This window comes from Fringilla coelebs, assembly GCF_963513975.1.
Source record: "Fringilla coelebs genome assembly, chromosome: 7".
In the NCBI taxonomy this organism is placed as follows: Eukaryota; Metazoa; Chordata; class Aves; order Passeriformes; family Fringillidae; genus Fringilla; species Fringilla coelebs.
Window position 1 is genome coordinate 31468313 of NC_140035.1, and position 24953 is coordinate 31493265.

Below are 24953 nucleotides of genomic sequence, written 5' to 3' on the forward strand. Positions count from 1 at the left end.
CATCTTTCTTCTATGATTGGGTTTTTTTCCCATCAACAGCAGTAACCTCGGGGTGGAATGAGGACATTATTTGAGAGGAAAAGTAGAGGAAAAAATATTTGAACTCTCTCAATACCTATTCCTCTTAGTTTTTAATTGGTGTGGTCCATAAAGCAAAATGACTGAGAGCAAAAAGAACCAAATCCTGCCTTGCTCAGTAGTCTAGATCTCCCACAATCCAAGAGGACAAATTCAGGTCATTACCAAGACTATCATACTTGCTGTAGAGAAGTTGAGCAAAGGACTGGGCACACAAGAAATGAAAAGAGAATACTTGGAGAAAAAAAACTCTTTCAGAAACACATAGAACAGTTTTGGTTGGAAAGGACCCTAAAGATCATCCAGTTCCTATCCTCTGCCATTAGCAGAGACCTTTCAGTAGGCCAGAGTGCTCAAAACCCCATCCAGACCAGCCCTGAACACTTCCAGGGCTGCAATGCCTACAGCTTCCCTGGGCAATCCATTCCAGTGTCTCAAAAGCCTCAGAATTTCCTCCTAGTATCTAATCAACACCTGCCCCTTTCAGCTGGGAGCCCTCTGTCCTATCACTGTGTGCCCTTATGAAATGTCCGTGTCCATTTCAGGCTTGCACCCTGGCTCCTACATGAATCGTCTGGTTTTGTTATTCTTCTGAGACTGTAAACATCAGTCATGTAAACAGGCGGTGACGACTGGGTGGAGGTCAGAGAGGATGAACTAAAGCAAGACAATCAGAAGCCTTTTAGACCTCTAGCTATGCCAATATCAAAGGAAAAGCACCTATCTCTAGCCACAGCACATGCTGCAGTTGAGACAGCCACAATACACAGAGTACCACAGCACAATTTCAGAAAGCTTTGACCCAAACAGAGTAACATCCTACCACTTCAGAAGGCTGCAAGCATCTGCCCTTCTTGCTGTTTAGCCCAGCCTTTTATCCCCCTCTTGTTGATGCAGTGCACCTGTGTGCCCTCTGTTCCCTTTGGTGGCTGGTCAGTGCCCCTAGGCACTCCATGGCTCGTTGCTGTCAGTGCTGCTCACCTGCTGCTCACAGCTGTGCCCAGTGGGGATGAGGCTGGGCCAGCCCCACTCCCAACCACCACAAACTGTGTGCCTATAACCACTTGGACTGATTTGCCAGAAAATAGTTACTAGAGAAGACAGAGATTAAAGAATTGCTCCAATTACAGAACCTGAGAAGTTTCCGCACCCTTCTGGGTCCCATCTCATGTCTCATAGACCAAAAGCTACATAACATTACTCTACAAGGATGTGAAACAAGAAAGCAAAACAACTCCTGTTCAGTCCTTCTTATGAAGAAACAATGCCGGAGAAGCAATTCCCCATTTTCTATTTAACTTCTAGCTCCTTTAATGTTGTTATGGTAGTACAATGTACATCCCCATTTAAAATTTTCCTCACCTTGACAAAAGAACTGTAAATGCCACATTGCAAACAGATATCACAACATTCATCTTAATGACCTTAGACTATAACAACAACAACAGGAAGCCTCTATTTCAGCAAAGAGAAGGACATCATTAGCAGCATGATCATTTTGGGCATCACAGATGGCAAAGGCCAGAAGGACCTGAGTAGCCTGCCAATTATTTGCCCTATCTATAGACTTAACCAAGCACATAACAAGGCTACTGTTGGTCAGCTCATCAGAGCAGATGCTCATCTCTTTAAGGCAGCTGTGTAGCATCATAGTACCTGAACTTTCACTTTGATTTGGCAGAATAAAAACCTCTTTTGGGAGAGGATTTATGACAGAGGCTTATCTAAATTAGAAGGTATAATACAGACACAGTTAGGAAAGAGGGAAAACATTAGTAGATGTCCATTCTAGCTTTATTAACTGGGAATGTAATCATGTTTCCAAGATGTGAAGAGTTATTCACTCAAAACCACACTATTGTGTTCCTCTTATGTTGCCATTTATTAAAAGACTCTTGCCAGATATTTGATAGTTTTTCTGCTTGTTATGCTGTTACTCTTTTTTCCCATTTTGTAAAACTTTAAGAGCAGAAAGAGCTATTAAATTACTTTGATTTGGTAGATGCCATAGGCTATACAATTTTAACCAGATGTCTTAAGTATCGAGTTGTTGGAGCCCATTCAGGGCCTGAGGAAACCAGTAGTAAATGGATGAGAAAAACAAGCTGCTGACAATGCTCAAGTGCAGGTGGTGGTGACTGATTTACTGTTGCTCATTACAAACCTGAGCTGGTTATCGCTGTATAATAAAAAGATATATAAAGAAGGTCCTTTATGTCATAGCTACTAGAGTTTTCATTCCAAAGGCTGTCAGACTCTGTATCCCTGAAGCTTTTTCTAGGAGTATGTGACATTAAAACTATTATAGTCACCCCTACAAAATATTTCTAAAATAGAAAAGCAGTATTCTATGTAGAATTTCTAGTCACAGACTAATGCTGGTTATAAACCTCCTATCCAAAAACTAAGAGAAACAAAGGGGCACTTCATTCTAAAGTTTTGAGGAAAGAAAGAAGCAATAGAAAATTTTCATTAAAAACAAAAGGGTAATGTATAGTATTCCTTGCACAGAACAAGAGTACAAAACACTTCGTTGGTTTTTTAGGTTTTTTTTCTGAGCCAATTATCCTTTGAATTGTGGTAGAACATCTACTTCTGAAAATGCCTGAATGGTCTAAATTGCTTAGTCTATGACAAAAACCTAGAACACTAAGAAGGCCTAAGAAACTAACTGTGCCACTGGCTTATTACAGAAAGAATCAAAGAATCTCTACACTGCACATGGACCAAAGTTTTTTAAAATATTTATGGTATTTGAAAAGAATTGCAACAAAAATTTACTCAATGGTGTGTAAGCCAAAGAAAAATTTCAAGTTAGCTCCCACAAAACTCACAAGGATTTTTCCTGTGGAATTCAAAGAGAGCAGTATATTAAAAAACCTATTTTTACAAGAGTAAAACCTTGAAATAGAAAGCCTTTGCTTTCAGACTTTCTAATTGGCAGAATGTTGGAAGGACATCTGGAAGAGTTTCTAAGCCCCTGACATAAACACTATAGCATCTTTCAACAGGTAAATTGGAAAGTGAAATCTTCAAGGTTTAGCAAAATAGCCTAGGCAAGGCCTCACAAAACATAAGCATTATTTGAGACTTTTAATCAAGACCAAATCAATATTTTGTATAGTTGTTTCATAATCCAAACATCCCTTTCTTTTCCTTGTATAATACTTCATTTACTGAACACTTCTGTATTGAAGACTGGATGTAGATGTATATGAAGTTAAAGCTGAGTTTACTCATTCACATTAGATAAAAATCACAGCCTTGGTGATAGACAATAGAAATGCTGCATTCATTTAATATGCACATTAAAAACTCAACACTGCAAAAAGAAATAAAGCCCTGATACACACCACATTTTGTGATCTGTAGGAAAAAGAACAAACATCCAATTAGAACGACCTTGCAGCTGAAAGTTTGGAGTGTAATGAATTATTAGCATTATTTGTGAGCCGCAGAAATGAACCTGCTTCTTTTGTAGTCAGCTGTACCATCATTTTTTAGCCCACTGCTCTCATCATTGGTCATAAATACTAGCCAAAATCACGACATTTCTTGCTTACTTTTTTTCCCCACAGAAAACATGTTTTTCACAGAAGTTTAGCACTGTAAATAATTTGAAGTATGCTCTCTGTTTGGAATATATCTGTCTAGAAAGAGAGAGTGCCATTAGACTCTCTCAGTGACGGTGCCATCTAAGAATCCTTAGTAAATTTCAGACAATGAATTTGTGTTTTTAGGTAAAACAACATGAAGAAACATCACTTTGGAGTTTGGGACTGCTAACTGCCAGATTTTGGTATAGACTTCCCAGCATAAACAGGTGCCTTCTAGCAAGGAGAGCAGAACACCAAACCTTTTACTGAAAAGCAACCCCCTGAGCTAGCATCCCCAAATAGAGACTTGGAACAGACTTGCTCAGATATTTGAATCAACCTCCAGGTTTCCCTCTAGGCTTCTTAGCTGTTCTTCTTGAGTTACAGGAGTGAGAAATGAACAACAGAATTATTCCTTTGTTTGTAACTAATACATGTGATTTATGAACACATTCATAAGTCTTCATTGTTTTCACCAGACACAAATTCACACATTTCCATACCTATCAGACCATGAAAGCTTTGTGTTGTTCTTTGCCACCCATTTCAGACCCATATATTCTTTCCATTTTCTTGGTAAGTATCTCACATCATTTTTCCTGGGTTTGTCCTTTAATAGTAATTCTTCTTTTTTATGCTTTAAATGAAAAGCAGCTGAGCTTGTTGGCAGGTTATAAATGGACTTTTATGTTGCAGGCAAAATTCAGCTCTTGTCTAAAGGGTAATAGTGCATTCTATAAAACAGAGTAACAGGTGTGAAGAACTTGTGCAATCCAGAGAACACTACAACATACCTGCAAATCCATCTCTGACTGGTACTGAGCTGAACTCTGTTATTTGTTTTGGAATTGTTACTCTGACAGAGCTACACTATTGTCTTTCATGCCCCTGCCTTCAGGAACAGACAAGGCAATCCCTTGTCAGTACCATCCACATACCACAAGTGGAGGTTAAAAACTGCCTTCCCTTCACAGGGCAGTTAGCATTTTAGTTCAAGCTTTGCTGATGATAATGGTCTTCAGATGCTTTTCATTAAAAAAAAAAGATAAGTTAAAGGAGTAAACATTTCCCAGAATTTGGGCCATATGTGAGACTATATTTGAAAGAGCTATTGCTTAAAACTAATCTGAAACTGCTCAGGCAAAAGCATAGCTGAGCTTTCAAAAGAAATGCCAAGGAGGGTATATTTAAGTTTATATTACACAGAGTGCAGTATTTTCTGGTAAAGTTCAGAAATTGCTCTTGATGAAGCAATCACATTTTAATGCTGTGATAAAAACTCATTCAAGATGAACCCAACTTCCATCCAGAATTCCTACATCCCCCAAGTGACTATTTAACATTCAGCACATCTCAGAGTGGAGTCTAAGCATCCCTTTGAAAGCAATAACTGTTCTCATTTGTAAAGGTTTATGTTATTATTGTATTACTTTCAAAAAAGTCATGGGTGCCTATCTGTTGAATAAAGAGCAAACAGTCACAGAACTATGGCAGTACAACCTGTGGCTGGGCAAAACAGAGCTGTCTGTTACAACCATTCAAAAGGAAAGAAGGGTGTGCTGTTCTGGGTGCTGGACCTTTTATCCTCCCTTCACCTAAGGGCACAAAGGGAAAAAACCTGTCTTTGATTTTATAATGACATCAGTAATCAGTCATTAGCCTTCTGCAATGACAAGGTATTTTTCCAGTCACCCACTTCTTGCTAGGTAAAGCATAGGGAATAAATTAATTTTTGCACGCTAATGGTTCCTGCTATCAGCTCCGCAATTGATCCTTAGAGCTGGGTAACAAGCATGTGCTTTCACACTCCCACACAGGTGGGTGGAATGGCTCTCTGCTGTTCACTGCTCATTTCAATACTTGCCTCTGGGTAGCCAATCCCACCCATGTCAATAAGCAAGTAAACAACATATTTGTTCCACCAAGCCAAAGATAGACTCAGTGACAAAAGTAGGAATAAAGTTCCTAAAGAAAACATCAAAACAGTAAAATACCCATCAATCTCCCTTCCTGTCTTTCACTCAACTTTTCTAAAGAACGTCTTTGCTGTAGAAACAAAGCAGACAATTCAGCACGATATTTTATCTTCCTTTGATCTCTTTTTGGAACCTTTCAACTTTTGATATTTAAGAAAAAAACAATGTACCCATACGGCAAGTAATTTTAGATTAGTATATGACCAATATTAGCAACACAAAGCAACAGTGCCCCTGAAAAGCCTCCTACCATCCCACTACAATCTCTTCTCTACCTTAACAAAGCTAAAGGATGTCTGCTAGGACCATACAATCCTGTTCACCAATGTCATCAGACAAAATAAGCTTCCCCAAAAGTGTCTTTGCTCTAACTTCCTCTAATCATTTGTCTCTCTGCTTCTGCCTCTAACTTAAAATAATTCCAAATAATTTCTGTTGTGGCAATACCTCTAAGTTTTTTTTTTTCTTCTCATATCCAGTGCCAGATATTCTTGCTTCAGTTTGTTTCTGGTCACAAGTTGTTTTTCTCTTACTTATTTTCTTTTTATTCTTCTATTAGAAACCATTAAAAACTGGCCTTGGGTTAGTGCTTTCTGTTATCTTGTTTGCTTGGGAATCCCCCCATCTTGTGTTCACACAGCATGACACAACCCAACTTCTCAGCACAGGACACTGACTAGACCTGAGCTCTGTGAGGAGATCTCAGCATGGTCATATGACAATAAGTAATCAGACCAACAGCTGACTGTTCCCCAGAACCTCTTTATTCCAAGCAGAGACACATGCACCTGCTTCTGTTTGCTGGAGAAGCCTAAAACATGCTCAACATCATTTAAGGGTCAACAAGAAGAGCACAACTTGTTCTGAAGTTAAACTTGCCCGCTCGCTCCTGCCATTTTACACAGAATCAAATTCCTGCTGAGTTTCAGCCTCAAGCAGCTTCTGCTATCAGACCTCCTTGTGTTCTCTGCTAAAAGCACGAAACACTGATCAGGTTTGCTTTTCTATGTGTCTGAAGGGCACAAGATTCCAGGGGAGTTTTACATTGAATATTAGTAAAATGTTCTTCCCCCAGAGGGTGGTTGGGCCCTGGACAGTTTCTCCAGGGAAGTGGTCACAGCTCCACACCTGACAGAGCTCCAGAAACTTTTGGGCAATGCCCTCAGGTAAATGTTGGCATTCTTGGGGTTTCCTGTGCAGAGACAGAAGCTGGACTTTGGTGATCCTTGTGTGCTTATTTGAAACTAGGATATTCTCTGATTCTGCAATTCCAAGATGGAGGCCTTTTTTTAAAATTTAAACCACAACAGAAGAGAACTGCAACCACTTGGCAACCAACATACCAAGAAGTAAACATATAGCACAGATTAAATGTTGCTATGAGATGAATGCCAAGTTCATGATTTCAGCAAACATCTGCCTTTAATCTATATTGCTCATTAGCTGGAAGTATCGCATGCTTGGGATTAGTTATTGTAAATAATACTGAAACACATTCAACATGGATAAATTTTCCCTCTATTAATGTGAGAACCACAAGGAAACAAAAACCAGAAAAACTCCCCATTAAAAGCTGCTTGGCTGAAATTTAAGATATGCACAAAGGATCAAAGAAAACTGTGCAATTCCTAGGATGATTCCTGATTGCTAAAAGCATTTTATAGGATGACTGCTTTTCACCCTTAAAAGCCTTCTTTCTCACCTTTTGTTCTGCTGAGCTGCTTGTGTGGCCTCTTTACAAGTTTAGATACACATTTTGTATGTTTAAAGGAGCACCTTAGAAGTACAAGGGTTCATTTTTTCTTTTTCAACTTGCTTATTTGAGAGCAGGGTCTTAAAAATGACTGATTAGGACAGCTAGAGAGAGAAAACTGCAACTGGGAGAGACAAGAAACAGATTAAGATTTCAGGAGCTGTTTAAATCAGCTGTAGGTTGACAGAAGTCATATGTTGCAATGACACTGTACAGTGGGATATTTATTTACCTCTTCCATGTAAAGCAAATTACTCCAGTTTTAGCTTTGCCCTTGATCTGATATCACCCTTTGTTTAAACAGATGCCTAAGGAATGCAGGGTTGGCTTCTCTACATGAAATGCAAATGAACAAATTTCTTGGTATTAGCTGCAAAGTCAATGATAAAAGTTATCTATTCAAATGAAGGGGACAAGGTGTTTAATGTTATTATTTTTAGGTTTAAAACCGTAAATGCAGCTATGAACAGCTCACTTTCTACCACTTTCTGCCTTTGTTCTTTTCAAACAAAAATCTTTTCTAATCATTAATATGACATTTCGGAGGATTTAATTAGTTCTTTTCTTCTTAGAAATACTGTTTCTCAGTGTACACCCACGTCAGTCATACTTATGTTAGAGAACTCATAGCATATAAATTATATATTTAAAGCAAATTTTGACATTCTTTATTATCTTATTGGAAATCTAGCAAGCATACACTCAGTTCAAAAGAATGATTCAGCATCTCCAAAGAGATAAAGTTTCAAAAGAAAGTTTTGGGACTTTAATAATAAATCTCTTTTTCATATTAAATGCAAATTAACATAAGAACTAATAGGATTTTTGTATATAACTTCACAGTTCTCTAGAAGTAGAGCAAGAGTTAACTAGCCAGATTAATCCAAGAGTTAACTCATGTAGGTATTTGGGATTTTTAAACACGAACTGAAACTGCAGAAATACATCCAGAACTGAGGAAGCAATAAGCAAAAAAGCAACACAAATCAAAATCCTTGCTTTTGCTGAAATTGGAGCAGAAATATCCTTTTCTTTTAGCCACTTGCTGCCATGTCTGGCTGCACTCTTGAAGCCTAAAATCTGGTTATGCCATATGCCAGTAAATGGGGTAAAGGAAGCCTCTTGCACAGCTGACAGCAAAAGACTAAAATAGCACTGCCAGCAATAAATGGAGTCTAGCAAACACACATCCACAAGCTTAGGGTGGATAGAAAGGAATTTTATGAAAGTATAAACACATAAAAATAGAGAGTAGAGGGGGCTCTGAAAAGAGTTAGGAAAGGAAGAGGAAACAAGGACAATGGATGTAACAGATGACCCAAAGGGAAGAGACAATAAAGAAGACTGGATTTACAAGGACACTTTACCTACGGTTTATGCACTGACTGTTTGCTATCAGAGTTTGCCAGAGGAAAGATCTCAACTTCAGCAGCAAAATAAGTTGATGTTCCCTTCCCTGACAATTGTTAATCCACCTCATTAAAAAGAGCATTGTATTTGAGATGAGGGTATCAGCCTACCTTTCCGATTTTCCTTGTACTAATCTTGCCTTTTATGCAATACCCAGCCCTGTCCTAAGCCAAATTCTAGAATGGAGTAGTGAAGACTACTTAACATCTACCTCGCAATTTCATTACTGTTTTCCACTCTTGTTTCTCATACATTATGTAGTACAAGTTCTTGAAATCACAAACCTAAAATATAATAAAGGAGAGGAAGAGAAGAAACATTGTAGCTTAGTGGGATTTTCATAACAAAAAATCATAGCAGTGTTTGTGAACCTGAATTTAGGAACTAACATCACATATCACTGCATCTGTCTCTTCATCATGGATCTTGCACACTACACAATGCCAAAGAAGGTGCAATTGTTCAAAGATTATGCATTTAAAATGCACATTCATAAAGGCACAGCTATTTTTGCCATCTTATTGCAGTTTTATTGTTTTGGGGACATCTTCAGTGTCAGCACAACTGGGAGGGTTCTTGTACCATTTTATTAAAAAGGATTGTTGATGAGTGTCCCCTTTTTGAAATCAGCACCAGCTGGACTTAATGTCCTACTTGCAATGCATAAAGACTATGTGTTCAGCATTTGACTAGAAGAACACAGAGGTTCTGTTGTCTATTTATTTTTATGTGGCAAAGAGAAAAATACATTATAAAAACAATAATGGGGGGAAAGAGAACATGAGAAACAGAGCAGCTTTAAAGTTTCAAGTTTGAACAAAGTAACATCAATAGCAGTCAAAAATACTGCTTAAATCTGTGTATTCATTTCCAAAAAAAACTTCACATTTAACTGAAGTATAGCAAAACAGACACAAAGTGTCCAGAATCACAAGTTTAAACAGCTGTTTTCAGAAAGAGGAGATTTACTTTGCTGCAAAAATATTTTTGTTCGAGAAAAAGAAAAATTCCAGAATAAAAAAGACCACAGTTGCAAGTCAGCAGTTTAAGTTACAATTACTTTGATGCCCTTGGTTAGGAAACAGGAATAAAAATATTTAGAAGGAAATAAGTAGCTTGTATTGATACCCATGGATGGATAAGACCTTTCCAAACTACCTTGTTCTATCAAAGCAGAGCCAATCTTTCAGCCAGCTCTATTGAAGGAACATAAAAGGAACAAAAGCAGGACCATTCTGCTTAAAGCCCCAAAATCTCAGATTTGTGTTAGAAACAGGAGCCTGAAAGAAAAAATCTATTCCATCCCCAAACTGTAAAGCGTGCATCTAGAACAGAAAATGAGATAGATATCTCTAAATTATTTTATGAAAAAAAATCATGATTGTTTTATTTTTCCTTTTATGTCTTGGCTTGCATTAAACCAACAGAGCTAGCAATATGTTATCTTCTATGCAAGGATACTCCTGATCAGGAAAACTTCCAATGGCATTATTTTCTCCTTCTTTAATTCCTAATACATACACAATCATAGGAAAGGGAGTATGAAATTTTATAGAAGAAAAAAACCCCCAGCTTTCATATAATTAAAATTATTTGAAGTGTTTGTAAGGGGATAGGCTCAGTTGCATTGGGTTTTAAACTGAACTAGCTGTTCAACACCAATTTCTTCTAAGAGCTGGGAGAGTTCAGTGCTATAGAAAGCTGACCTTTCAGACCAAATCTGATTTAAGAATACAGGTTGCAATAAATTGGCTAATATTATTCTATCATGTTATGTTAGGAATTTGTTATTAGCTAGGACAAAGTGTACTCCTGGATGTGTATTTTCACCACAACTGAGTTTGATTTTGTGTTCTGCAACAAATTTTAGATGAGACTCTCATCCAGAGCAAGGTCCAATTGTGGGGCAGCAGAACAAGTGGGAGAAAAACCCTCAGGAAAATAAAATGTGAGCAGACTGAGGAATGAAATTCTTTGGGTCTTCAGTTGTACGTACTGAAAGCACTACAGATTAGATAAGGACAAGCTAGCTAAAAACATCTGGCAATTCTTTCTGAATATGTGTATGATTGTCTGAGGGAAAATTACCCTGCAACTTTTTTGCATTTCATTTAAGATTACAGCTAAAAGAGTCCAGTGATATTTCAGATAAGGTAAAACAACCCAGATGCATTGGTGGAATACAATGATCCATTTTACTTTTTAATAAAATCTGATGATCAATACATGCTATATGCCAAAAGGGGGGTTTGGCATTTAAAAAACCATCAGAAAGCAGCATTCAAAAATTGTATAAATTATTTCCAGTTCAAATACTGCAAAATTATGTTAATGCATAAGAACTTTGGCCCTTAATTTTGTTGGTAGCAGCACTGAATACTAAAATTAATATTTTAAAGATACTGATTGGACTCCATTGCTCATTCTAGATGTGTCTGCAGACTGAAAACAAAACATCCCTGCTCTTCCCAGTCCTACAGAAGGTAAAGAATATAAACAACATTTAAAAAACATTTAAGACTAAAAATAAGCTCAAGTAAACACTGCAGACTGTTTACAGACAGATTCAACTATTTCCTAGTGAAGCAATTTTTTGTGAAAATAAAAAAATCTCATCATAAAGAAATATTAATGCAGTATTTGCACAACACAGTTGATCATTTTGTGATATTTTATTACTAAAGGTTCCTTAAACTGCACTTTTCCCTTGACATGATTGTATTTGAGTGGCTTGACTATTAAAGCAGATAAATTACATTACAAAATGGAAATCAGGCAAAAACGTGCTTTAAGGCTGGTGCTGGGCAAAACATGTCCTCAGAAAAACGTCTCTCCCTCTTGGGAACAGGAGCAAATCAGTGCCTTTACTCGTAGTGCAAAACTCCTTAAAATACATCAAAAGCCCGAAGCACAGATGAGGTTGTGACCCTTTTCATTACATGATTGCAGAACAGACTGGATATTCCTTGCAAGCCAATTGCACCATGTATAAACTCTAATTTGAATTACACTTCCACCACTGTGAAACTGATTAAAGTCACATTTAGCTTGAACAGAGCTGTGTGCTGCGATTTTACACACACGCTGCATTTTCTAGGAGGAATTTCTTAGATGTCTTCCAGTGTTCCCCAAATTCTATGCAACTAAAAGTCTGTGCATTAATTTTAGATCATTGTTGCACTGGCTGCAAAACAGGTCTTAATATTTTATCATTTGAATTATTCACTTCCTAGTGTCCTAGTCTTAAAATAGATTACTTCTCTCCTATGGCTTGAATTACATTCACCAGTCACAGTATTTGCACAGCTTTCAAACATCAAGAAATGGGGAATGGGAGGGAAAGTTTGCACATTCCAATATTCAGCAAAAAGATTGAGTATCTTTGAGAAATGCAGAATTGCACACTACTATTGCCATGGAAAAATATGTCCCACATTAATCTTAGTGTGATGATGCCCAACAAGTCTGATAATTTCTAATAACTTCTTTGATCAACATTTGTCAACCAAATCAACTCCAAAAAGTCAAAGTCTTACAGCAAGTCACTTCCCAAACGTACACAGAAAATGCTATCAGGAGTTAAAATACTGACTCCTTTCTTATCTGAACCCTTTCCAAGCCCATGTAGCATATTTTGAAGTCAGGGGCAGTTGTTAGAGCACTTCCACTACAGGAAATCCTCAGAGAAAGTCAAGTATAGTGAGGTTCAGCTGAACTCCAGCAGGATAATGGGGCGCTACAAAGCGAGCAGAAAATAAGCAAATTGGATTATGTGCTCAGTGAACCTGCCTGTAGATACACTCACAGCCTTCCCTGAGCTGTTTAGGAGCTTTGCCTGCTATAGGCTCATCATTCTCTTTTGTGTTGGCAATCTCCCTCAGCCTGCAAGAGGCTAGTTGCTCTGGATAACCACTTGCTTAAATGAAACACAAATTCACATGTTTGTTCAAGGAGCAACCATTCAGCTGCTAATCAAAGATTAAAAGTTGCTTACCTCTCTCTGGGAGTGGGCCCAATACTTCCATTACAAATTCACAGCAAAGAAGCCTCAGGGGTTTTCAAAGTAATTGCTGAGTTACTTTTGTACCTGGCTGTGCATTAAGCTCATTATCCTCTTAGGGGTAGTTTTAGGCACAAGACACCACAACAAGAGAGTCCTCCTGCCTCTTTATCTCCCCTCATCTCTAATTTGATGATAGTAAAATAACCCCCATCAATCAGGCATGATACAGCAGTAAGTAACTGGTGTTTGGCTAATATGATTTTTCTACATCACTAAGTCCTAAATGGGGAGAAAAATCTTCTGCCAGCCCACAAGTGGAGAAAACATAATCTGGTAGTTCAACACATGGACTGATCCTACGCATTTTAAAACAATTTATCAATTGATGTATGTTGTGCTGCCAGGGAGTAATCTAAATTATCTTTGTTTTTCATGGTTGGAACTGTCACTTATAATAATGCATCTTGTTATTACAAGCAAGATTTGGAGCCAGGAAAATTATTTTTCCTCCTCAAATATATCACAATCCATGGAACATAGTTAGAAATAAGTATTAACAAAGACCCCTTTTTCAGCCCTTGTCTTTCCAGTGTAGCTCCTTGCTTCCAGCTTTTTTTTTTTTTGAGCTGCAGCAAACACCAGCTAAGGGCCCTCAGGCTGATCCTGTTTTTTAGAGCCCTGCCCAGCAGCTGATCCTCTGCCTGAGCTGCAGCTCACCCGTCCAACCCTGCTTTCACCTTTCTACCCCAAGAGTGTTCAGGGCCTCTCCCCTAACACACTTCACACCTCTCCTGTCCCAGGGATTCACCTGCTACCTCTCTGAGAGCACACACAGCTATTATTTCATCTGTCACACCAGTGTAAAACCAACTGTAAGAGATGGTTTTGGGGGGACAGGGGTGCTACAGGAAGATTATGGTTGCTACTGCCAGCACTACAAAAATTATCAAGCATTGTAACCTCTTGCTGATTAAACTTTGAAAAGTAAATGTGTGGTGTCATTTGGCAAAGAACAAGCATTGAAATCTTAATCTACAGTCATATTGTGATGCCTGAACAAACCGAAAATGGGGTAACAGAATCCAGGTAGGGCTTGCCTGACAGACTATGCAATTCCTGAATTCCTTGCTGCACAACCCACAGGGAAATTGGACAGGTACTGCAGGCTCAAAGTAGAAAGACACGGCATTCTCAGAAAGAGTCTCCCACAAAAAAGTCACATCATCAGAGCAGATTTTATCATTGCACCAAATACTTCATTTGTCACAGCCACAGTTCCTTTACTGTCTTTAACCAGGCCTTACAACTCCACTTTAATTTTTACACTCCTGAAAAGAGAAGGTCCTTAAAGTTAAGCAAAAAAGGTAAGACCAAATTTCTTAGCTCAAAACCAAACTGAAAACCAAAAAAACAAAATACCCATATACAAAAACATAAGTGCTATTTTCTTTTAACAAACCCTTTGAAAAAAAATAATTTCCTGTAACCAGCTAATTTTCATAGGAAATCAATATTTGAAGGCAGAGCTGTGACTAATAATGCACCAGCCATTTTCTGTTTATCACTACTTGATAAAACTTAACTATTTAGCTTATTTCTAGCCTAAAAGGCTTCCCTCATGTATCACCAAAAACATTTTTAACATGAAGAGTCCACAGTCAATAATCAACAGCTCATTGTGGCTTCCCTGCTCCACCTGAGAGGTTGGATAGACATGACATGCTTGCAGCTTAAACAAACAAAAGCATCAAAGAACTAGTCTGATTTCTAATGTCAGAGGCACACAGGAATACCTCAGAATGCAAAGTTCTAGTCAAAATAACCCATAGCTCCCCTCCTATCACTGAGCACTCAGAAGAGTACTGAAGCTTCTAGAGGTGTGAACTTCTTGCAGAGAAATTAACTTGATCAAGTAGCTGTGTGGAAAGAAGGCAATAACCACGTATTTGAGATCCAAGCTGGGACAAGTTGTCAGTTTTTCCTTCGTTTCCTTGAGAGGCAATTAGATAAGAACTATATGTATCAAAGTCTTTATTTTAACTTATCCCGCAATGAATGCAAGCTCTGGTATGTATCAGATAAGGCTATTTTAACTTCAACACTTTACATGGCATAAGAACACATTTCAATGTCTTTAAAGGAAGTATAAGCAATGAGTCCCCATGCTCCTCACCAGCCTAGAAAAGCGTTTTGTTCAGTCCTTCGAAGGAAGGTAAACACTGCTTGTCCAGTCTTCTCAGGGGCACACTCCCTTGTGCCCAACAACCCATAATAGAAAACTGTAAAACTTATCCTCCATAAATTACACTTAACTTCACTACAAGTATTACTGTCTCTTCTGATCCATACTAAATTACTTTTCTACCCCCTCCAGAAGATACTTAAAGTCTTACCTTTTGCAGACTAGATTTCCCAATGGAAAGCTGCCGTGACCTCTGGTGTTACCTGTGGACTTGATCTGGGGAAAATAACCTGCTAGTGGAAAGGCAATAATTGCTTTTTCCACCTGGCTTGTGGAGCCTTTAGATATTGGGTCAAAAATGCTGCTCTCCACACGTATTTAGTTAGAAAAAACCATGAAATACTGTTTATACATAAGCGGGCAGTACGAGTGGGACCGTTCCCTCAGGAAGGCCAAGGTGACCTCTGAGGGCGGCTAAGCACGGGCGGCCGCCTCACCCACCATGGTCATCCCCACAGTGGGTAACACAGAAAATCAGACCTCACCAGGACTAAAACACAGTGCCAAGGCCACCAGCCAAGCAGGAACACCACCAGGAGCACAGCTCAATCCCTCAGGAGCAGAAGGGCTACAAGCCCAGTCTGGGTTTAAATGGAGCCTGCCCGCCAAAGGCCTCAGGTGAGGCCGCGGAAGGGCCCAGGTGCGGCCCCTCAGGGCCCTCAACGCACTCAGGCCTTCGGAATTCTTCCTCGAACCCCTGCTCCCAGGTGCTGTGTGTTTGTTCTATTGCTTTGATGATGGGACCTTCTTGTGGGTGACTCTTTCTGAGAGTGCTGTGTCTTTCTACCTGTCCCATTCCCCTGCAGGCTGTGCAGCAGGGAATTCAGGAATTGTGTCTGTCAGGCAAACCCTACCTGGATTCTGTTACCCTATTTTCAGTTCGGTCAGGCATCCCAATATGAAAGTGGATTAAGATTTCAATGCTGTTTCTCTGCCCAATGACACCACACTTGTGCCTAGGAGCACTTTGCTTAATGGTGCAGGTGCTGCTGCATCCCTTCATTGTGGGCACAGTTGAGTCCTTGCAGGGACAGGTGGCTTTAGAAAGGGGTGGGTTTTTTTCCTACAAGCTGCCTTGTTGTTGTGGGCACAGTTTGGGGTGATTGGCAGTGGGGCTGTGTTTCAGTTTGGGGTGATTGGCAGTGGGGCTGTGTTTCAGGCACAGTTTGGGGTGGTTGGCAGTGGGGCTGTGTTTCAGGCACACTTTGGGGTGATTGGCAGTGGGGCTGTGTTTCAGGCACACTTTGGGGTGATTGGCAGTGGGGCTGTGTTTCAGTTTGGGGTGATTGGCAGTGGGGCTGTGTTTCAGGCACAGTTTGGGGTGGTTGGCAGTGGGGCTGTGTTTCAGGCACACTTTGGGGTGATTGGCAGTGGGGCTGTGTTTCAGTTTGGGGTGATTGGCAGTGGGGCTGTGTTTCAGGCACACTTTGGGGTGATTGGCAGTGGGGCTGTGGCTGATCCTCATCCCTAATGAGCTCCAGCTGGGAGAAGCAGGTGAGGAGCATTGAAGGTAACGAGACACGGGGCACTGACCAACCAGCAAAGGGAACAGAGGGCACACAGGTGCACTGCATCAACAGGAGAGGGCACACAGGTGCACTGCATCCACAGGAGGGGATAAAAGGTTGGCTTAAATAGCAAGAAAGAGCAGATGCTTGCAGTCTTCTGATGTGGTAAGCTGGTACTCCGTATGACTGGATGCTTGAAGCCTTCTGAAGAGGTAAGGTGTTGCTCTGTATGGCTGAATTTCTCAAATTATATGCTAATCCTTAGTTTATTGTGGCTGTCTCAACTGTAATATATGCTGCGACATGTTATTTTCTCTTTCTTCAAATGTGTTTTTGTTATGTATTTTATCATTATAAAACTGTTTTCGGTATATCAGTCCATAGTTCTGTAGGTATGTGAAATATGCTTGTAAAAGTATAATTTTCAGTTTGTTTTTGCAGGGTCTTAAGTACCTGCAGTTGCTTCCATCTGAGGTACTACCTTAGTTTGCCTAGTAAGAGTAAGTTTCCTGATATTGAACGCATTTTGTGGCAACTGAAATACACCAGCTTTATAGGTTTTCTAGATTTTGAAGGAGTTAAGGTTGACATTTGTAATTTGAGTTCATTTTCAGTTTAAGTAAAGTAATGCTTTTTTGGAATGAGAGGGAGGTTTTCTGGGTTTTGTTTTGCCTTTTTTGTCCTTGTGTTTTTTGTTTTTTTTTTTTTTTGTGCTGTTGGTTGGTTTGTTTGTAGGGTGTTCTGGGTTTTTTTGGTGTGTGTGGTTTTTTTTTGTTTGTTTGTTTGTTTTTTAAGTTCTTCCTTATTTTTTATTTCCCTAGATGATTTTGGTCATTGGAATGTGTTGTTTCACTTCTGATGAGGCTGCTGCTATCATTAGGAAGCTGACAGTTGATTATAATAAAAACAAACAGAAGGAACTTTTCTCTATGTCATAAAATAGTCACCAAAATTCACCAGCAGATTATGTGTAATACTATATATATGGTCTTTGAAATAAGATGCTTATGTTACTTTTGTAGCTAGACTATCTCATTAAAGCATGTCTGCTAGATTCACCTGCTCTTTTAAGCAAGAAGTATGTTCTTTTTCTTTGATGGCTTTGAAAACTGAATTATCAAAAAGTGTTGAAGCAGTGACAAAGGCTGATGCTTTTGTGCCTGTAGGAGTAAAGTCACATGGAGATCTCATGTTTAATTCCTGATTAAGGTTCAGAGATAGATTTGAGACATGTAAAAAAAGCTTTGAACTGGGCTCAGAGGCAAGCAAATGTTTTTTTAGGCTATATCCAAGTAAGAACACAACAGTATGGTTTAGCTCTGGCACTTTTATGCTGACTGCTGGGAGCCATAACCACACCAGTGACCACAGAGTTTGAGCTGGATTAGCAGCTAAAATACTCAGCAGGTGATTCACTGGATCTATGCAGCTGATGCTTGATTCTTTCAGCAATATCTAGAGGTTTACTGCTGTTTGAATATTAGTGTAAATGTGCTGTAGTTACACTTTATTGGGCTGTGCAGACACATCTCTTTAGAGGGGCATGTTCTCTCAGAGCAGCAGGAAAAGGCAGATGCTCCTGTTGTGCTGATGAGAGATAGAGTATTGTTACAAACCTGCCTGACATGGCTTTGTGTTTTGGTTTTGTCAAATTGGCCTTGAGTTAAAGGCCTCAGAGTCCTATTGGGAAAGGATGGGGCATGTGTAAGCATATTTCAAAGCCCCCTGTCAGAAGTCCTGCAGCCTTGTATTTCAGGTGATTTGCACAAGCCTAAACTCAATTGTGTTCTGAACAGACACAAAGACAGCTTGGTTCCTCTCAAACTCTCAGCTTAAGCTGCATAGTGTTTGCTTTGAGCAGTTCTCCGATTTCTCTGACTAAACCTGGATTTATCAAATCCAGTGGGAGATATCAGTGCAGAAGGTATAAAATATGCCACCGGCTCTGACAAATCACTCCCAGTTTATGCCCTGAGGAGTTTGTCAAAATTCCTTGGAGGAAGCCTTTCAATTTACAATGTTTCAATGTACTTCTATTCTTGCCAGCCAGAGAAAATGTGGTGATAGCTACAGTAAAAGTAATTAGTTCCTTCAGGTAAGACATCATCTAGCTGTGCCAAAAATGTGCAGGTTAGCTAATTATTCTTAGCTGCAAGGAATCACATCAACTTCAACTAAGAGGGATGGAGGGTGTGGTCGTGGTTTGAAGGTCCTGGGTATAGTAATAATATGCTGGAATAGTTTATGAAAGGTTGAGGTGATGCTGTTACAACCTTGGGAAATAGTGGAGAAAAGGAGGGGGAATTTGTACTTTATAAAAATGGTGAATATTTTATTCTGCCTGTTCTGTTATTAATGGGAAGGCTGCATGTCCTGATTATACTGCTATCATTTCTTTTGTCTTTGACAAGAAAGAAAATGCAATGTTTCTTATAATTAAAGATTTTGATCAGGAAACCAAATGTTCCTTGGTGTTGTATGACATAAGTAAATAACAGAATGAAGTTGTAATTGTGAACAGCTCCCTTCTAAAGAGGCAAAAGGTGCAGGAAAATATGTGACTTTACTAGTATTTATTTAATTGCTAGATTTATGGCAGACTTTTAGACATTTTAAGACACATTGTGCTACGTACATAATTGTTCTTACTGTCTAAATATCATAAAAGTATATGGTGCAGGAAGGGTTTTACCTGGGGTAGTGATTCTGCAACTTAATTAGCCTTACCCAAACACAAGTAGAATATTCATTAGTCTTTCCATGTCTTTCTGTATGAACTGCATGTTCTTTTCCATAAAAATCCCCTACATACCCATGTAAAGTATTATTACTTATTAAAAAGGTAAAATAGACCTATAGGGTGCACTTTTTAATTCATTATTACAGTACAATTAAAGATTTAGTCAGGAACTCACACGAACAAAAAAGTCTGCCTACTGTTAAGTATCTAAAATGTCAGAAACTAGATGTATAAACTGGTGGAATTGCTTTGTCTTTTAAGATGTGTGCAGATAAGTCCCAGTGAGCAGCCTCATGTGTTGATATGCTTCATTTAGGATTTTTAAAAGTAATTGAGGATTCTCCAGCCTTACCATGTCAAAGCTTGCTGGTATATCTTGGTTATTTATCTCTGAACTAAGATTACTTAAACTTTACTGCTCTTGGATTATAAATGAGAATACTAGAAACGCTAGAAAGTCATGGCTGTTGCAATAAATAATTTCATTTGACTCTTTTTAGGTTAAACTGCTAGCCTTGTAGCTAGAGAAAAGTCAAATAATTAGAAAATAAAAAACCCCAACCATATTTGTTTTCCATGGTGACAGTTAAAATTCTCAGTGGGAGATCACATTTCCTTGCTGTTACACTTTTCAAAGGAACCAGACTAGATTAGTGCCCTTTGCCAATCATTCTTAGTCTGCTTCTTCTTATTGCAAAGTCTCGCCTCAAGAATTTGTGATTGTAAAATTGGTCTATTTCCATTATTACTGTTCTCTGGGTTGCTGCTAATGCTGCTGACCCAACACATTTTTTGAATTACTACATTATCTATAATAATCCTTCCTCTTATAACTTATGAGTAATACATTATGGTTTTAGCTGTCAGTTTCATCTGTTTGTACCTTTAAACTTCCTCTTCCCAAGAAATTCTGCTTGTTAATTATTTATATGTACATATAACTTTCATACAGTAGCTGTGGAGCGCTGAGTTATCAGCCTTGATGGGGACAGACGTGGTGCTCTGAGGATGTCTGCAGGGAAGAGGAGGGTTTGAGTGATTAGCTGCCCTCTTTGGCTTCCTATGAAGCAGCTGTGAATTTTCAAATTTCTGTGGACCATACTGTGGTAGCTGCTGATTTGTGCATTAAGGACAAACATTTAAGGTAGGGAAAGAAAGGATGATATTAGATTTTAATGCATTTTTGTGATTTCTAAGCTTTTTTTTGTTTTAACTTCTATACTTTCAGACTTAGTTTTGAGTCCCATTTCTATGCCCCTTATTTTAAAATACTGTTAAATAATTGGGAGACTTGAGTATTGTTAGTAATTTACTTATAGATTTTGCTTATAAGTATCCTGGAGCAAACTGAGTTGCAAAAGGAATAAATTGTACAAGAAGAAAATCATAATTTCAATCTGTTCTGAATCACTTGGGTGATGTGTGGTGTTTTCATTTCTGTTTCATCTTACAATGGAGTCATTAGTGAAGGCTGCCCTGGCTGAAGAAATGCAGCCAAAATAGGGCATGAAGGCCAAGACAGTACTGTGAAGCACTTTTTAAATGCAAAAACCAGCAATACAGAGTAATATAAAGAGTAAAGCTTGTACTGGTCTTGTTTTCTCTGAATTATTTTGTGTTATATTTTCCTATTGCTTTCAGAGGTAATTGTTTATGTACATCTGAATTGTACTTGAGATGTAAAATGCTGTAACCTAGGCATCTGTATAGATGTTTCTAGGATCTAGGCCTGGCTTTTGACAAGAAAGCAGCATACAAATTAATAAAGGAAGGAATTCCAGCTGTGAAATGTGAAAAATGAAATATTTGCAGACAAGTGTTTTTAAGGGTTATAAAATATATAAATGAAAGATGTCTGTGATGGGGAGTCTTGGATCTCAAATGACCCATTTATCCCCACCTTAATGAATTATGTAAATTAGAAAAAGGGATTCAGCAATGTATCTCAACTGGTAAAACTGAGTAAAATCAGAGCTGCTGCCCTTACCCAGGGTTTGGTAGTTAAGAATCAGCAATAAAGAAAATAACCACAACTCTGAGACAAAGAGGACTGATGGAAGACTGGGTGTAACTGCACTGAACCATAGCTGAGAGTTTTATACAATATCATACAACAGACTCATCTGTGGGGTTAATCAGCATGCACAGGGGACAATGAATAAAGTATTAATGAGAACACCAAAGACAAATGATACTTTTGTGACGTGTAAACAATTTGAGAGGGATATTAAACTTGTGATAATTCTAATCAGTGGTACTGCTGATGAAAACATCTGTAACGATATCTTAGCGCACTGATTGCTTAGGGGCTTCTCATTGGAATTGCACTATTAACAGCACTTATCTGTGGGATAATTATTTTTTTTATTAATAGTCTTGCACATGAATATATGTTTGATCATGGGGAAGGGATTGTCATTCCTGTTTAATTTTGGTTCAGGACAGAAGAGTACATCTGTATCCTATTTCTCTTCATGGTGTGTTCTGTTCAGGGTGAGTGTGTTTCTTATTGCTGTAAAAAATCTGTAAGTAATTATGTTGCAAAATATCTTGTTTCAGTAAAGATTTGTTTAGACCTTTTTGGTAGTATCTCAATGTGAAAATCTAGTAATATTTTTTCAACATATAAATTCTTTCAGTGAAGGTTAAACTGGGGAGAGAGGCGGTCAGAAGTGCAGCTTACTAGAGTGTCAAAAGTAGTCACGATTGCTTATTGATGGTGTTAAAATTAAGAGAAGAATAATGAATTGAGGAAATGTGTTTTCAGGTGTTCATGGTTGTGTGCCTTCTTACAGTAGCTCAGACCAAGAAGGAGAATTAGGTATTTTCAGGTAGAAATTCAGGCCCCCTTTGAGGTGAGACACTCAGGATGTGTTTGGCTTTTATTGGGTGCTGCATGTTTTGCAGGGAAATGTAACCTAAAACACAAGTTAGAAACACGTCCCTTTTAGTGAACAGTTCATGTATGCTGCTAGTCCAGAGGCAGCATCACCAACATGTAAGGGTTTGGAGATCGCTTAATGCTCTATTTTTCCAAATGGAAGTCAAAATGAATTATGATGAGCCTCTGGTCTAATGTCCATGTTTCATGGGTGCAGTGCATGCAGATAATTTTTTCCTCTGAGGTAACACAATGAAAATTATGGCTGAGTACTTAATAAAGAAGAATTTGGAAGATTCAAAGCCATATGTCTAGATCTAAAAAAAGGCCTTAGCAATGGAAAGGCTACAGTCATGGGAGGGGTAGGTGCTGCAGCTGTGTTATGGAACATTTAATAATGTCTGGAAGCAAAGCAGAACTAAATTTTGTTCAAATTAAATTTCCATGTTCGTAATGTTTGTCTTAGACAAAGTCTGTTTTGTTATGGCTAGAAATCTGCTAAGGCTCTTTCCAGAGTGGTATGGATGGTAAGAAGGAACACACCAAAGGATTAACTCTTTATCTTGTTGAATAATTTGAGGTGGTTCAAAAAAAGGTGTGATCAGTAGCAGAGATAAAATTTCTGACACATTCGTATAGGACAGGTAAGGGAATGGTGGTAGTTGGATGACAAAATTAGAGCCACTGACTATTATGTATATGGTTTATATGAAGAAAATAGTTCATCAGTAACCCTGTTATGCAGTAAATCAAACATTCCTTTCTTGGCTTTTTGTGTGTTCCTTGCTTCCCTGAAATTGCTTTGCTAGAAGGTGTTCTAATTAAAGCAGTTGCGATTGCTTTTGTAGTGAATACTGAATGATTACTGAAGGATAAAGGTTTAGGGGTATGAACCTGAGAAGGGGGTGTGTATATGGCTGCTATTACTCAATGTTGCCATGTTCTAATTTGGGGAGGGGCACGGGTAGGGAAGGAGCTGCAAGCAGAAGAGTTTGGTCCTTGCTTCAGCAGAATTACTGAGTTAAATTAAAAAATTCATATCCTGGAAGACTAGGTATTGTCTTGCTAGTAATTTATCCGCAAAGGAAACAGAATTTACAGCTAGAGATTTGTTTGAATGGCCTCAGAGCCTGTGTTTGTTGACACTTATTTCTGTGTGGCTGAAGCAAGATGTACCTTTTTAGTTGTGCTCACTGGAGACAGCTGAGTTTATTGTCATGTAAAGGCTGAGTGCCATACCAGCGCTGCAGGGACAACAGATCTGTCTTTCTTACCTGTCATGTGAAGCAGGGTCTGTATTGGCAAGAGCGAAGCCTCTAAAACTCAGGAGCTGAGCACACTGAAAGTGAGCCAAGTTTGTTCATTAGAACCTCAGGACAGGCAGGTGGGGAGCAGGGGCTGTCCTCTTACAGAGCAAAAGGGAACTGCTGAGAATGGAAAGTAAAATACTATGAGCATGAAGGCTGTTGGGTAAAAATTTGTAATCTGAACAGTCTTGAACAGAAGACCCTTGTTTTGTGGACAGCGGGCCAAAAAATTAAGCCATGAAAAAATTTCAGCTTGGAAGCTGGTGACAGAACAGTCCTTGCACATCAAGCTACAGAAATAGCACGAAAGGGCTTACAAGCTGTTAGAGTAGCTCTGTGTTGGTGTTATGCTGAGCTTTAAAAACAAATCTGCTTAATGCTTGTTTTGCTTCAACTGGAATTGGAGGAAAGACCTGTGGAGCAGGGTCTGTGTGACTCACAGAGCTTTCAGCTGGAAATTTAGTCACAATAAATTAATTACACAAGTAAGTGTGGTGTTAACTTCTGTAACTTGTGCTAGCTGGCAACAAAGGTTCAGTGCTTTCAATAAAGCCAAGGATTATTATGCAAGGTGAAAGCTCTGAGTCTGGAAGAAAGCTACTAGTAAGGTCTGTCTGAAAGCTTAATCACCAGATTTTATATATAACCACATGCTTCAAAATTATTTCAGTGGACTGCCTGGTCAGTTTTGAAGAAATATCTTCTTGGAGAACTGCATATTAAGGGATGTCTTAATCTTTTAGTCAAATTATGAGTAGAGCAGATGAGCAAAAGTGTTCTTTTGAACTTTTGCATTAATTATTGTGCTGAATGATAGATAAGATATTCACTAGAGGATGTAGACTCCTGCCAGTTCCAGGTTTGTGTAATGGAAACTTAATGACAGAGAATTGGGTTTTAAGTAATACGCATTAAGGTCATTAACTTCTCTGGGCACACACAAAAATGTCATCAGACATATCCTTGCCTCCAAATTCCAGGCTGCAAGCCTAGAAGCTATTTATCCCTCTATTCTGCCCCAAAATGTAGAAACAAGCTTACATTTTGTGTGCTGTTAATGCAGAAATGAGATGAAATGTAGCTGTTTGTCCAGTTAGATGATGCTGGTTGAAGACTGTTAGGAGTAGTGCCACTGAAGTGCTGAATGTGAGGGACTGTGGTGTACCAAGATTCAGACAAAGCAATCATTCCTGTGGGCTTGATTAAGTGCATAAAGGATCTGAGTGCTTCATAAGTGGCATGATTCTACTCAAAATGGGTGCAGACAACAATTACTTGTCATCTGGCTTTTAAAAGTAAGTTTGTACTTACTGAACTGTACTTTGCAGACAGAGGCATAGACAGAACAAAGAACAGGGAAAAAATGAAATGTGGTGCTGGGAACTGTTAAATGAGCTCCAAAGTGAATGCTAACAGGTTCTGTTATTTTGAGAGACTAACCAAATTATGTAGACACTAA